The 16,009-nt window shown below is 41.9% G+C and overlaps 1 long non-coding RNA gene across 1 annotated transcript in view; it reads left to right on the top strand.

Annotated features, from left to right (window-relative positions):
- Window positions 1–38: 38 nt before the first annotated feature.
- Window positions 39–16,009, top strand: part of LOC133766055 (uncharacterized) — a 151,925-nt gene continuing 135,954 nt past the window's right edge. The window contains exons 1-2 of the long non-coding RNA XR_009866642.1: window positions 39–354; window positions 2,422–2,555. This is a non-coding gene — a long non-coding RNA (uncharacterized LOC133766055). The remainder of the gene's footprint in view (window positions 355–2,421; window positions 2,556–16,009) is intronic.

Below are 16,009 nucleotides of genomic sequence, written 5' to 3'. Positions count from 1 at the left end.
GCCCGAGGCGTGGCCTCGCCGGGGAGCGGGCCCGGCCGACCCGCGCCTGCCTGTCACGGCTCCTCACACAGCTTCTGGGACGGGAACGGAGACCCCGTGTAGTTTTGGTCCAGTCTTAGAAAAGAAGGCTCATAAAGAGTGGAGGAAGGCGAGGGAACGGGAGGCTGGCTGGGAGCCCGCGAGACAGCGCGCCGCTGTTCCAGCGCGGCGTGTGCGCCTGGCGATGCCAGGATGAGTGGCATGCAGCCCTTCAGGGGCCTCAGACTGAGCTTGGGGAGTAAGGATACCGGCGGGCGGAAGGAGGGCAGCTTGTTCTGCAGACCTCCCAGCTCGTCTTTCAGCAGCTTCTGAGGGGTACGTTGGATCGGGCGGGCGCCGCTGTAGTACACAGGAGGGAACTTGGCAAAGAACCTTCCAGAGGAGGCCAAAGGCTTAAGACAAGGGTCGTAGGGTAGAGAGAGGGCGGAGCGTTTGATGTTGAAGAGGAAAACTCTGCTTGCTGTGGGTGCTAGATGTTCTTAAAACAGGCTGCTCTGCTTTAAGTCTTTTCATGGCGCTTTTCTAAGTACACGCCACATGCGTTGGTAATCTCGAAAATTCTGCCCAAACCCTTTCCCACTCCACCCTCTCATCCAAACCGTGGCTTTTGACTTCTTGTTATATGAGAGGGTCTTTTAAACGTCTGTGGGAAAAATGAAATTAAGAGTATTAGTTTTTGTGCAACCTTTTCTTTTTAACGTGGAAAATATTTATTAAGAAAAAGACCATGCGTTGATTTCAAAATTTTATTTGGGCAAAAATAAACTCATACTATTCTTTCAAATTTTCTGTAAGCCTTTAAAACACGATTTATTTATTTGAAAGGCAGAGTTAGAGAGAGGAGAGATCTTCCATCTGCTGGTTCACTCCCCAAATGTCTGCAACAGCCAGGGCCTGGAGCTTCATCCAGGTCTCCCAGGTGAGCACAGGAGCCCAAGCCCTTGGACCATCCTCCACTGCCTTCCCAGTGACATCAGCAGGGATCTGCATGGGAAGTTCTTGAACCGGCACCCATATAGGATGCCAGCATTTCAGGCGGTGGCTTTACCCACTGTGGCACAATGCCAGCCCCTCCATGAGCTTTTTGACTACATTCTTATATGAACACCAGATTAGTATCTCCTAACCTCCATATATGGGCCTACCAGCCAACTTCATCCCTTGGGATTATCTCATAGTAGTCTCAAACTCAATTGTTGGGAAGCTCATCATATGTTTCTCTCCTTAAAGGACTTTTTCCTTCTGTCTGTGTGTGTTGAGACCTTATACCTCTTTGCCCCAGCCAGAAATGGGGGAGTCACAACTTCTCCCCCTCCCTTGGTCCCTGCAATCTGTCTTGTCAGCAAGCCCTAAATAGGCCCTCCAGCTTGTCCCCACCTGCTCCCCACTGCTTCTACCTTAGTTCAGGTTCTAGTCATTTCTTACAGGGGTACTGAAAGAGCCCCCCATCTGATTTCCTTGATGCCAGTTCTGAAATAATGCCCCCATAGTGATCTTGCTGAACCTACACCAATGTCATTTCCTTTCTGCCCCAAAACACTATTGAATGAGGTAGGTTATAAAGAAACAAATGTTGAGGCTGGTGTTGTGGTACAGTGGGTAAAGCCACTGCCTGCAATGCTGGCATCCTATATAGGCATTGGTTTGAGTCCTGGCTGCTCTACTCCCATCCAGCTCCTTGCTAATGCACCTGGGAAAGCAGTGGAGGATGACCCAAGTTCTTGGGCCCCTGGACTCACATGAGCGACCTGGAAAAAGCTCCTGGCTCCTGGCTCCTGGCTTCAGCCTCGGCCCTTGCAGCCATTGGAGAAGTGAACCAGTGGATGGAAGCCCTCTCTCTATGTTTAACTCTGCCTTTAACTCTCTCTCTTTAACTCTGCCTTTCAAATAAATCAAATAAATCTTTTTTTAAATAAAGAAAGAAATGTCATTCTACTATTTAGAGCTCTCCAAGAGCTAAGATGGATAGAATACCCTGTAGCTAGCCAGTTAGGCCCTGTGTAAATCTCCTGCTTACCTCTCCATCTTGGTTTCTGCTGTTCTCCCACACAAGTCTCACGACAACCTGACAGAACATTTGTTCCTTAAAAGGGATGTCCAGAAGCAGAAAAAGACCGTCCTATCTCCCAATCCCATGCCTTTTTGTATACCAGCACTTCTGCTTGCAATGCAGCAAGCACTTTCTGGCTGGGGAGGGGGTGTTAGTGTCAGGGGAGGGCGGAAGGGAAGAGCATTAAGCTGAGAGTTAATTTTCTTTTCCCTATGGTAAAAAATATTGTCTATTTTCTGTGAAGAGAGATTTGCATTTTTATAGAGACTTCTTTAAGAATAACAGGACTTTTAGAAAACAACACTCCATCTTACCAGCTGCAAAATTAACAGTTTTTCCTAGGTCCATGAGAGACGTGAGGTCACAGGGGAAGCTGCTGCTGCACAGTGAGAGACACAGACGGATGGGTACGGAACATCACGACTTACCAGATTAGAGGCCCACCCCTTCAAGAACCGTTACTGAGGTAGGAAAACCTGAATTTTAATTCACGAATTTGCTGGAGATGTATCTTGGATTAATCTGAGAGTTATGAATTCCAGAGGAACCAGTCTTAACACTGGGTGAGCTTGACTTCCTTGAATTCTCACCATGAAGGTTGGAGACCAATCCCCTGCTGCTCCCATCAAGGGGAGTAGAAAAGTAACTAGTTTGAAGTGTGGCAGAACATTCTGTTCTTAACAAGGCTTGCTCTCAAGAGTTGTTTGAAATTTATGGTCTGATAATTCCAACATCCCTGCCAAATTTTGAGTCTGGTTCTGATACATGGTCTGTCCATTCAAACTGTGGTTTTGCCTTTTAGTGTGCCTTATACGTCTTTGCTGAGAGCCAAACATGATACGCTGATAAAAGGAACTACAGTAAACAGGTCTTTAGTGACATACTGCTAAGGTATAGGGGAAAGGGAAGTATTCTATAGTTATACGGTTTGATTTCAGGGAGAACTTTGAACCTGTCCACTGGGCTTTGAACTCCACAATTCTCAGTTCTTTTTTTTCTCTCTATTTTTCCCCCACTTCCTTAGGTGGTAAAGGATGGCTAGAGGGTGTTCAGATTAAGTAGAGCCTTTCTCTGGGACTGGTTAAGCTCTGGTACAAACCACAGGGAGAGAGAGAGAGAGAGAGAGAGAGAGAGAGAGAGAGAGAGAAAGAGATTTTCCATCTGCTGGTTCACTCCCCAAATGGCCACAACAGCCAGAGCCAGGCCGCTCCAAAGTCAGGAGCCAGAAGCTTCTTCCAAGTCACCCATGTGGGTGCAGGGGCCCAAGTACTTGGGCCATCTTCCACTGCTTTCCCAGGCCATTAACAGGGAGCTGGATGGGAAGTCAAGCAACTGGAACTCGGACTGGAGCTCATATGGGATGCCAAAATCATAGAAAGCAGCTTAACTTATTACACCGCGATGCTGGCCCCAGGGATGCACATATCTGAATTGACCTCTTAACTCCTGCACAAAATACTTATCCCCACTCCCTCTCTTTTTCTGTGTAATGCTCTGTACCAACTTCAAACTCTGACATTCAGAACAGAAGTACTGAACCCATATGGATGCTGGTTTGAGTCCTGGCTGCTCTACTTCCAATCCAGTTCCCTGCTAATGTGCCTGGAAAGCAGCAGAGGATGACCCAAGTGCTTGGGCCCGTGCCACCCACGTGGGAGACCTGGAAGAAGCTCCTGGCTCCAGCCCTGGCTGTTGTAGCCATTTGGAGAGTGAACCATTAGATGGAAGATCTTTCCTTCCTTCCTTCCTCCCTTCCTTCCTTCCTTCCTCCCTCCCTCCCTCCCTCCCTTCCTTCCTTCCTTCCTTCCCTCCTTCCTTCCCTTTCTCTCTCTTTCTCTCTCTCTCTCTCTCTTTCTTTGTAATTCTGCTTTCAAATAAATAAAACAAATCTTTTTTTTTAAGGTGATAAGCCAGAAGGGCACCAGTGTCAGATGGCAACTGTACTTGACATGTAAAATGTAGTCTTTGGCTCCAAATAGCCCTCCCATCTAAGCTGGACAACGGAGGAGGCTTGATACAGTAGTTAGCAAGAGACAGAAAGGATGGTGAAGGGAAACGGGAAGCAGCAAACCCTTTCCCTTTATCCATTGCGGATTTCCTGGTTTGAGGCAAACCTGAATTAGGAGAAGAGGGATTTTAAATACCGCTTTAGACATGTCTGCATTTTTTTCTCTGTATATGAAGTTCATTGGAAGAGTTATGGATTCCTGTCCCTAATTTCATTTAAGTCAGGAAACAAAACAAATGAGTCCAAAAGCAGGTTCATGGTGGATATTTTTCATTATTTTTATGCCTGACATTAAAATTATCTTCTTATACTTGGGGAATTCACCATCTTATGAGTGTGAAAATATTTCCTCACAATTAAAGAATGGGCAAAGAACTCAGGCTCCACCAATCTGAATTGTGTCTAAGACCTTAAATTGAAAGCTGTGGACTTCCAAGGGACTCTCTCTGGTGAAAGCAGTGGTTGCAAGTATGATAAATTCTCTGGGACATAAATGACAGCCAAGTCAGGGTGGCGTCCTGTGTCAAAGGGTGGCATTGATGATTCAGTCTGCACCCTCGGGCTGAGGGCAAGAAAAGTGGTCACCAGATCAGTACTGCTACTTAGGTTTGGCTAAAATTCCAAGCTGTACAAATTTACCTATAGTCATTATAATTCTGTGATCTATGTATTTAATGAATGTCTTAATATCTTAAATAAACCAGAATTTATTTCTGTGACTTACCATGATAGCAAATGTTATAAAAAAACAGTTCCTGTAGTGATGTAAGAAAACAGACCATTAAGGAATTGAATGGGTCAGTCTGGGATTATATATCAGAACTGGTCAAAACAGAAGTCAGTGAAAACTCAGATGAGATTAAGGAGGGTGAGCAACTCCAGTTGTGCAGAAGTGGATCAGTTAATAAATATATCAACTCTGACTTCATAGAATGAAATAAATAGTGAAGGCAAGACCTTGGGGACCATAGAGCTATTATCAGAAGACTATTAAAGTGCATGGGTTATTCAGAGTCTGGAGGTAAGTAGTTGCTTCTAAAAGTTCCAGGGAGCTTAATGAAAGAGAATGGAAAACTCAAATTTCAGATCTTGGCTCATGGTATGAACTGTAACCCAAGGGTGTTCCATGACAATGTAGAAGATTCATTAATTCATTAATTAATGGTAGAAGATTAATTAATTCATTGTGGCTAAACTAGCCAGAAGCCAAATTTAGAATCTGACCCTGTGGATTTCCAATTATAGCATTGATTAACATCACAGGAACACCAGGTCTCTTAGGACATTGATTGGAAAAGAATAGGATATATTGGAAAGTTCAGATGAATCAGGTAGCCATAAATCTCTAATCTTGACTAACTTTAACTTGTTGACTGAAACATTTTCTCTTGCCTATCTGATATGGATGTCACTTGCTGATTTGAAGACCATATAAGGACCTTGCCTAAGCAGCAGCCCAATAAGGGAAAAGCTAATTTCCTCATTCCTGTCTTCTACCATCCCTATTGTCTTCAGATTTATGATTATCTTCAGACTAAGCAGTTAGGAGCAATTACTAAATGTGAAGGGAGAAAGGTTATACACTAAAATAATATCATATTTTCCTAATGCATACTGATAAAAATTGGACCAATTCTTGTGAGAATGACTTCTGTGAGTACTAGGGAAAGGGAAGAACTTAATTTTAGATAAGGCTGAATTTATCCTGTTGGGTGCCCTCACTAGAAGGTTCTGTATTTGTTGTATTAGCTGTAACAGAAAGGAATAGCTAAAATTGTTCTATTCCTAGACAGAAACCCAAGTTCAAAAATGATCCATGCTAAGCTGGTGCCGGGGCTCAATAGGCTAATCCTCCACCTGTGGTGCCAGCACACGGGGTTCTAGTCCTGGTTGGGGCACCGGATTTTGTCCTGGTTGCTCCTCTTCCTGTCCAGCTCTCTGCTGTGGCCCGGGAGTGCAGTGGAGGATGGCCCAAGTGCTTGGGCCCTGCACCCACGTGGGAGACCGGGAGAGGCTCCTGGCTCCTGGCTTCGGATCAGCGCCGTGTGCCGGCTGCAGTGGCCATTGAGGGGTGAACCAACGGAAAAGGAAAACCTTTCTCTCTGTCTCTCTCTCACTGTCCACTCTGCCTGTCCAAAAAAAAAAAAAAAAAAAAAAGATGCTAGATGTTATCTTAGATAATGTAAAAGAAGGAAAACAAAGAAGAATGTTAGAATTTATCATATGCTTCCCTCCCTGAGAGGGCCCAGAAAACAAGCTCTTTAGCAAGGTTATGGAGAAATACGTTCTTGAGTGAGAGTGCCATGATTTGTTTTTCACGTAGGTTGGTGTGGGTGTTCTAGTTGAGATGGGCTTCTTGTTTTCTATCAGGATGGTAGAGACCAAGTGGTGTGGCAGGAGAGGCAAGGTAGGCACAATCACTGTGATTAGCATCAGGATCAGTCTGATCCACTATGGTTTTAGGATGTGGCAGTGGAAGTACTTATTAGGTTGTTTTGCCTAAAATAATAGACTATTTGAATAAAAGAGGCTTAACAAATGAAAGTTTATTGTCTGATATAACCAAAAAGTCTGTCAGGGGTTGGTGGGTTCTGCTGCTCGGTGATGGCAGAGGGCAGGGCTCTAGTCCAGCCTATCTGCCATGTCTGTTTTTTGTTGTTGTTGTTATGTTTTAAAGGTTTATTTATTTACTTGAGAGGTAAAGTTATAATCAGAGAGAGGACACAGAGAGTGAGGTTTTCTTTTCTGTCCACTGGTTCACTCCCCAAATGGCCACTACAGCCTGAGCTGAGCTGATCTGAAGCCAAGAGCCAAAAGCTTCTTTCAGGTCTCCCATGTAGGTGCAGGGGTTCAATCACTTGGGCCATCTTCTACTGCTTTTTCAGGTGTATTAGCAGGGAGGTGGATCAAAAGAGGAGCAACAGGGACATGAACCAGCACCTAAATGGGATGCCAGAGCCACAGGTGGAAGCTTAGCCTACTGTGCCACAGTGCCAGTTATTCCCGTGTCTTTGCAGTCACAGTTGCAAGATGGTTTTTGTAGCTCCAGCATGTCACATATTTATATTATAATACCTTAAGGTACAAAGCAAAGGGTCTTCTATTCACTCTACACTTTTTGTTTTTATCCAGAGAGAAATCATTCCCAGTATTCTTAATCTCAAGTCTCAGTTTCCCAGGATTCTTTTCTTTTTTAAGATTTATTTATTTATTTGAAGGCAGAGTTACAGAGAGGGAGAGAGAGAAAAAGAGAGAGAGAAGTCTTCCATTTGCTGGTTCACTTCCTAGATGGCTACAATGGTTGGAGCTGCGCTGATCCGAAGCCAGGAGCCAGGAACTGTTTCTGGGTCTCCCACGTGGGTTCAGGGGCACAAGGACTTGAGGCGTCCTCTGCTGCTTTCCCAGGCACATTTAGCAGGGATCTGGATCAGAAGTGGAGCAGCCAGGACTAGAACTGGCACCCACAAGGGATGCCGGCACTGCAGGCAGTGGCTTTACCTGCTACGCCACAGCGCCAGCCCCCCTCATGTCTCATGTCTCATTCACCAGAACCAAGTCACATGTCCACTGCAAATCAGTCTCTAGGAAAAGGGAGTGGGATTACTTCAATCATGGATTAGCTGCTGGAGCAGAGGGAGAGTCCCAGTTTCCTTGAGCTTATTATTGTATGTTTCTTAGATAGAATTTGAGATTCTTTTTCTAAATGAGAAATGAGATAAACCAGGTAGCCAAAGTAGGCACCTCCATTTTTGTGAAGCTCTCGCTTATTAATAGCATGACTTAAAAAGACGACCAGCTTTGAGCAGAGCTTATTGCAAGGAAAGTCTGTTCATTTCATCTAGGCTGCCTTGATAAACAACTCGTGCTTTCCTTTTATGGACTGACTGGTTTTTAAGTGTCTGTGCAAGATGTTAATGGAGCCTATGGGCTATGGCACTCCTATAGTGAAATCGTGGTGGAAAACCTGGTTAGGATTAAATGCCTGCTTGTGAGACACTGCAGGTGATTGTGCTGTCTGATTTTCTCAGTATGAATTGGATCCACAGAATTATAAGGCTGGACCAAACTAAGAAGATAGCATTTTCAGACAGAAGTGGTTTATATAGCATTGGACTCCAGTTGGTCCTAAAGGCACACAATGTTGCAGTTACTTCCCACTTTCACTTGTTGGAGAGATTTCCTATGACCAGTTATGGAGAAGGAGGAAGAGAATTTTAGCTTGTTTTACAAGCATTATGCATAATACTCTGGCAGTTGATAATGGTTGACTTAAAACATTTTGCCAGGGCGTAGAACTTTAAGACTCATATCTCTATGAGAATGAAGTGGCCTAATATAAGGGTCTATACTGATTAATGGGTAGTAATTAATTATTTGGTCAGATGACCAGAGACTTTGAAGAAATGGGGTTATAAGAGTGGTAAAAAGGGAGTCTGGAGAAGACTTATGTTGGTGGACCTTTCATAAGGATTCATGTGATTCTCATCAAAAGCTCCAATTTTGGAGAACATTGTCAACAATCACATGAACAAGATGACTCACCCTGGGGGTGTTGTTCATCAGGACATCCAAGTTCTTGTCCAGAGGGCTAATATAATAAATGTTAGTGGCCCTGCTGATGTTTGTGGGTCCAGCAGCATAGACATTGTCTTAGCAAGGCTTTTTTAGCTATGTCATTGCTGAATGCTCATAATGATGAGCAGCACCATGAACCCTGGGTCCCTAGTGTGATGCAGTATCTCAGGTGGCCTAGACACCTGTTCTGTGACAGGATGATCACATCAAGGAAGAGGTTGTTCTTAATGACATCTGTATTTATTTCTGATTATAGAATGATTTCCCTTGTCTGTCATGCTTATACTTGTATCATCATTGAAACAATTTTTAATATAAATGAAACAATCTTAGACTCTCAGATTTAAAAAATATAACAAAGATGTAAATACTGTGAAATACAGAAATGTAATTTATAACATTCTTATCAGGTCAAAATCTTACCAATAAGACAATCAGAATTGCAAATTCTGGGGGATGAGTTTTTTATTTTTATTTTGTATAGTGGTTAAGACACCATTTGATATGCCAACATCCCATATTTGAGTGCTTCAATTAAAATCTCAACTCTTCCAGTCCAGTTTCTTGCTAATGTACTCCCTGGTCAAGTAATTGGGTCACTGCCTCCCACTTAGGAGGATCAAATTGAATTCTCAGCTTCTGTCTGAGTAGCAGGCATTTGCAGTGCAGGCATTTGAGGAGTGGACCATTCAATGGAAGATCTCTCTCTGTCTTTTTCTCTCTTGCTTTCAAATATATAAAAAAATGAAATTTAAAAAATTACAAATTCCTTTTGGAAGTTATTTTTACAGGTTAAGTCAATACTTTCCTTTTTCTTTTTGAAAGAGTTATTTTTACTTACTTGAGAGAGAGTTATATAGAGAGGTAGAGATAGCGAGAGAAAGGTCTTCCATACTCTGGTTCACTTCCCAAATAGCTACAATGGCCAGAGCTGAGCCAATCTGAATCCAGGAGCCAGGAGCTTCTTCCTGGGCCCCCTACATGGGTGCAGGGCCCAGGGACTTTAGCCATCCTTTGCTGCATTCCCAGGTACATTAGCAGGGAGCTGGATCAGAAGTAGAGCAGGTGGGACTTGAACCGGCCCTCATATGGGATGCTGTAGACTGGGGCTTTAACCCACTGCACCACAACCCTGGCCCCTTAAGTCAATATTTTCAATGTCTTTGAAGTCTTACAAGGCCTTTTGGTTCAAATAGTATATTAACAGAAAATGGATTTATTCTTAACAAAGAATAGAAGAGGTCCTAGTGATAGCTAGGGATATTTGCAGTCCTCATATTGCTGAGTAGAATAAATTGATATTCTTGGGAACCTTCTTAATTTAAAAGCTTATAAAATCAGGTTATTTGCAGTAGCTTATGATGTAGAATTGCATTTCTCTTTTTATATGTACCAGGAGAAGGAAGGGGTATCTTTTTCATCTCTTCCTCAGCCTCTTTTGGTTTAATTATAAAGACTTACATTTTTAACTCCAGGTTTTGAAATTTTATTAGCTGCTTATAAGACAAATAAAGAAAGGGTTAAAATTTTATTCAATAGCACTCAAATAAGGACATATGATTTTTCTTCTATATTACTTAAATCCCTTTTTTTATTATGGTTTTCTTCCAAAAAGTCCTTGAGACTTCAGAGAAAATAAATGGTCTGGGGCAAGCCATTGGCATGGCAGTTAAGACTCATATTGGAAAGTCTGCATCTCATATTAGAATGCCCAGATTCAAGTTCTGGCTCTGCTTCTGATTCCAGCTTTCTGCTAATGCACATCCTGGGAGGAGTGGGGATGGCTGAAATAGTTGGGTCTCTGCCATCCATGTGAGACTCAGATTGAGTTCCATGCTCATGGCTTTAGTATAGTCTAGCAGCCATGGTTGTTGTGGGCAATTGGGAGTGAGCCAGTAGATGGAAGTTCTCACTCAGTTTTACTGCCTTTCAAATCAATGCAATAAATAAATTGAAATACAAACAGTCTGTCTTTGGTCTTAAAGAATAAGAACAATCTGGCTTAATAGCATTTCAAGGAAGAAATGTTTAGGGATTTTATAAAACTCAGTATTTGTGTACTATGAAAGAGAGCTATGGAATAATATAAAAGTTGCATGTACTGGAATATTATTTTCAATAAATGTATTACTCAGACTGCATATGGAATCTTGAGTTATACCAAGTGATGCTTAATTAGGAAGAAAGAGGATGTGATAGTGGGGGAATGCCAGCTTTTGCATAGTTCTTATACACTGCACATCTTTTCAAGAGCTCTTTTTTTTCCCAAAGAAACCTTTTATTTAAGGAATCCAAACTTCATGCTAAGCACATCCTAGGTACAACTTTAGGAATATAGTGATTCTTCCCAACATACCTGCCCTCCCACCCACACTCCCACCCCTCCTCCTTCTCCCTCTCCAATTCCCAGTCCCATTTTCCACTACAATTCATTTTCAATTAACTTTATACACAGAAGACTAACTGTATACTAAGTAAAGATTTAAACAATTTGCACACACAAAAAATTTTTTTCTCAACAGTTGAGACAAGAGCTGTTCATATCATCTACATAATACACTAAAATGAAATAAATCTTTGAGAACAAGTTTTACAGTTAACTCTCATAATACAAGTCATTGGGGACAGAGGTCTTGCATGGGAAGTTAGTACACAGTGACTCTTGTTAATTTTTTAAAGACTTATCAATATATATGAAAGAGTTACACAGAGAAGGAGAGGCAGAGAGAGAGAGAGAGAGAGAGAGAGAGAGGTCTTCCATCTGCTGGTTCACTCCCCAGTTGGCCACAACAGCTGGAGCTGCACCGATCCAAAGCCAGGAGCCAGGAGCTGCTTTCGGGTCTCTCAAATGGATGGAGGGGCCCAAGGACTTTGGCTATCTTCTACTGCTCTCCCAGGCTATAGCAGAGAGCTGAATCAGAAGTGGAGCAGCCAGGACTTGAACTGGTGCTCATATGGAATGTCGGCACTGCAGGCAGTGTCTTTACCTGCCATTCCATAGCACCAGCCCCTCCTGGTGTTTATTTGCAATTAACATTATTATGTTAATTCTTATGACGTCAGTGATTACCTAAGGCCCTTGACATGAGCTGCCTAGGCTATTGAAGCCTTTTGAATCCACAAACTCCATCAGTATTTAGCCATGCCTGAAATGCTCTCGTGGGCTTTTCAGCCAGATTAAGAATGCCTTGAGGGATGATTCTGAGTTCAGAGTGCTACTTAAAGAGATTGTCATTCTATGAGTCTGCTAGTAGACTGCATCCCATATTGGAACATTCACTCCTTTTTAATTCTATCTAATATCATTATTACCAGACACTTAATCATATTTATGGGATCACTTTAACACTTAATCCTATCCATATGATCACTTTAATGTTAAAGGTGGTATTTTTACCACCCAGATTAAGGGATTTAGTGTCCCATGGTAAGTCTTTAAACTGTACCTTTAGAAGTAAGTCCATGGCTGGTGCCGCGGCTCAATAGGCTAATCCTCTGCCTTGTGGTGCCGGCACACTGGGTTCTAGTCCCGGTCGGGGCGCCGGATTCTTTCCCGGTTGCCCCTCTTCCAGGCCAGCTCTCTGCTGTGGCCAGGGAGTGCAGTGGAGGATGGCCCAAGTGCTTGGGCCCTGCACCCCATGGGAGACCAGGAGAAGCACCTGGCTCCTGCCTTCGGATCAGCGTGGTGCACCGGCCGTAGCACGCTGGCCGCGGTGGCCATTGGAAGGTGAACCAACGGCAAAGGAAGACCTTTCTCTCTGTCTCTCTCTCTCTCTCACTGTCCACTCTGCCTGTCACAAAAAAAAAAAAAAAAAAAAAAAAAAGAAGTAAGTCCATAGAATGTATGCAGAGCTATACAGCTTTTAGTTACAAACTTCTTACACTTCATAATTGCAACTTTGGGAAAATGGTGATTCTTTCTACCATGTCCACCTTCCCACCCATACTCCAACCACTGTTCCTCCTCCCTCTCTTATTCCCACTCTTATTTTTTACTGAGATCTATTTTCAATATACTTTATACACATATGATTAGCTCTGTATTAAGAGTTCAACAAATAGTATGAAAAAAAAACTTCCTCAACAGTCAAGACAAGGGCTGTTCAAATCATTGCTTTCAAAGTGTCAATTTACTTCTACAGATTTCTTTTCAGGTGCTCTATTAGTTATCACAGATCAGGGAGAACATATGTTATTTATCCCTTTGGAACTGGCTTATTTCACTAAGTATGATGTTTTACAGAGTCCTCCTTTTTTTTGCAAATGACCAGATTTCATTGTTTTTATCACTATGTAGTATTCCATAATGTATGTATCCTATAATATCTTTATCTAGTCTTCAGTTGATGGGCATTTTGGTTGATTCTATGTCTTAGCTATTGTGAATTGAGCTGCAATAAATATGAGTATTAGATAACTCTTTTATTTGCTGATTTCATTTCTCTTGGGTAAATTCTCAGGAGTGGAATGGCTTGGCCATATGGTAGGTCTAGATTCAGATTTCTGATGTGTCTCCATACTGTCTTTCATAGTGGCTTTACCAGTTTAGATTCCTACCAACGGTGCTTTAGGGTATCTTTTCCCCCACATCTCCACCAGCATTTGTTGTTTGTTGATATCTTTATGAAAGCCATTCTAACTGGGGTGAGGTGAAACCTTATTTGTGGTTTTGATTTGCATTTCCCTGATGGCTAGTGATCCTGAGCATTTTTTTCATGTGTCTATTGGCCATTTGGATTTCCTCTCTTGAAAAATCTGTTTAAGTCCACTGCCCATTTCTTAACTGGGTTGTTTGTTTTGTTGTTGTGGAGTTTCTTGATCTCTTTGTAGATTCTGGTTATTAATCCTTTATCAGTTACATAGTTTGCCAATAATTTCTCCTATTCTGTTTATATATATACATATATTTATACAAGCTTCTCAATTTGAAGTAATCCCATTTGTTAAGTTCTGCTTTGATGACCTGTGGCTCTGGGGTCTTTTCCAGGAACTCTTGGCCTGTGCCAGAGTCTTGCAAGGTTTCCCCAACATTCTCTAATAATTTGATGGTATCAGTTCATAGATTTAGGTCTTAATCCATTTTGAATGGATTTTTGTATAAGGTGTAAGGTAGGGGTCCTGCTTCATACTTCTGAATGTGGAAATCCAGTTTTCCCAGCACCATTTGTTGAGGAGATTGTCCTTGCTTGAGGGATTGGTTTTAGCTCCTTGGTCTAATATAAGTTGGTTGTATATGCTTCAATTGATTTCTGGTGTTTCTATTCTGTTCCATTGGTCTATCCATCTATTTTTATACCAGAACTAGGCTGTTTTGATTATAACTGCCCTGTGGTATGTCTTGAAATCTGATAGTGATGGCACTGGGTTTGTTTTTGTTGCATAAGGTTGCTTCAGCTTTTTGAGCTCCCCTGTGGGATTTTTTTTAAGATTTATTTATTTGAAAGTCAGAGTTACACAGGGAGAGAAGGAGAAGCAGAGAGAGATAGAGAGAAGAAAGAGATCATCCATCCACTGGTTCACTCCTGAACTGGCTGCAATGGCTGGAGCTGAGCTTATCTGAAGCCAGGAGCCAGGAGCTTCCTCCAGGTCTTCCCAAACACGTGCAGTGGCCCAAGGACCTGGACCACCTTACACTGCCTTCCCAGGCCACAGCAGAGAGCTGGACTGGAGTGGAGCAGCTGGGGCTCAAACCAGCGCTTATATGTGGTGCCAGCACTGAAGGTGGAAGCTTTACCTGCCACGCCACAGCGCTACCCCCCAAAGCTGTTGATTTTTGTGTATTGATTATATATCTTGCTACTTAACCAAACTCTTCTATGAATTCCAATAGACTCTTATTGGAGTCTTTTGGACCCTCTATATATAGAATCATGCCATCTGCAAAGAGGAATAGTTTGACTTCTTCCTTCCCAATTTGTATCCCTTTGTTTTCTTTTTCTTAATGGCTCTGGCTAAAACTTTTAGGACTCTATTGAACAGCAATGGAGAGAGTGGGCATCCTTGTGTGATTCTGGCTCTCAGTGGGAATGCTTCCCACTTTTCTTCATTCAATAGGATGCTGGCCATGAGTTTGTCATAAATTGTCTTGATTGTGTTGAGGAATATTCTTTCTATACTGTTTGCTTAGTTTTCATCATGATAGGGTGTTTTATTTTATCAAATGCTTTCTCTATATCTATTGAGTTAATCACATGGTTTTTGTTCTTCAGATTATTAATGTGATATATCACATTGACTGGTTTGTGAATGTTGAGCTATCCTTGCAAACAACGGACAAATTCCACTTGATCTGAGTGAATGATCTTTCTGATGTGTTATTGGAATTGATTGGCTAGAATTTTATTGAGGAGTTTTGCATCCATGTTCATCAGGGAAATTGGTCTGTAATTCTTTTTCTCTGTTGTATCTTTTTCAGTTTTATTAATTAAGGTGATGCTGGCTTCATAGAAAGAATTTTGGGAGGATTCCCTCCCTCCAAGTTGTTTTGAGTAGCTTGAGAAGCATTGGATTTAGTTCTTTAAATGCCTGGTAAAATTCAGCAGTGAAGCCATGTAGTCCTTGGATTTTCTTTATTGGGAAAGTCTTTATTATAGATTCATTTTCTGGTTTGGTTATGGGTCTGTTTAGGTTTTCTGTGTTTTCATGGCTCAATTTATGTAAGTTGTGTGTGTCCAGGAAGGTATCCATTTCTTCTAGTTTTCCCAGTTTGTTGGCATACAGCTCTTTGTAGTAATTTCTGATGACTCTTTATTTCTGTGGTGTCTATTGTTATATTTCCTTCTTAATCTCTAATATTATTAATTTGGGTCTTCTCTCTCCTTTTTTTGGTTAGTTGGACCAATGGTGTGTCAATTTTGTTTATTTTTTCAAAGAACCAGCTCCTGGTTTTGTTGATCTTTTGTATTTTTTTTTGCTTCAATTCTGTTTATTTCTTCTCTAATCTTTAGTATTTCTTTCCTCCTGCTTGATTTGGGCTTGATTTGCTGCTGTTTTTCTAAATCCTTGAGGTACATGGAGAGTTCATTTGTTTGGTTCCTTTGCAGCTTCTTGATGTAGGCACCAATTGCTATAAACTTTCCTCTTAACACTGCTTTTGCTGTGTCCCACAGGTTTTGATAGGTTGTGTTATCACTTTCATTTGTTTCTAGAAATCTTTTGATTTCTCTTTTAATTTCTTCGATGACCCACTGTTCATTCAGGATCATGTTGTCCATTCTGCATATGTTTGCATATGGTGTAGAGATTCGTGGGTTGTTGATTTCGAGTTTCACTGCACTATGGTCTGAGAAGCTGCATGGTATAGTTTCAATTTTTTTGAACTTGTTGAGGCTCCCTTT

The sequence above is a fragment of the Lepus europaeus genome, chromosome 8 (genome assembly GCF_033115175.1).
Source record: "Lepus europaeus isolate LE1 chromosome 8, mLepTim1.pri, whole genome shotgun sequence".
Lineage (NCBI taxonomy): Eukaryota > Metazoa > Chordata > Mammalia > Lagomorpha > Leporidae > Lepus > Lepus europaeus.
This window is presented reverse-complemented; position numbering and strand designations above follow the sequence as displayed.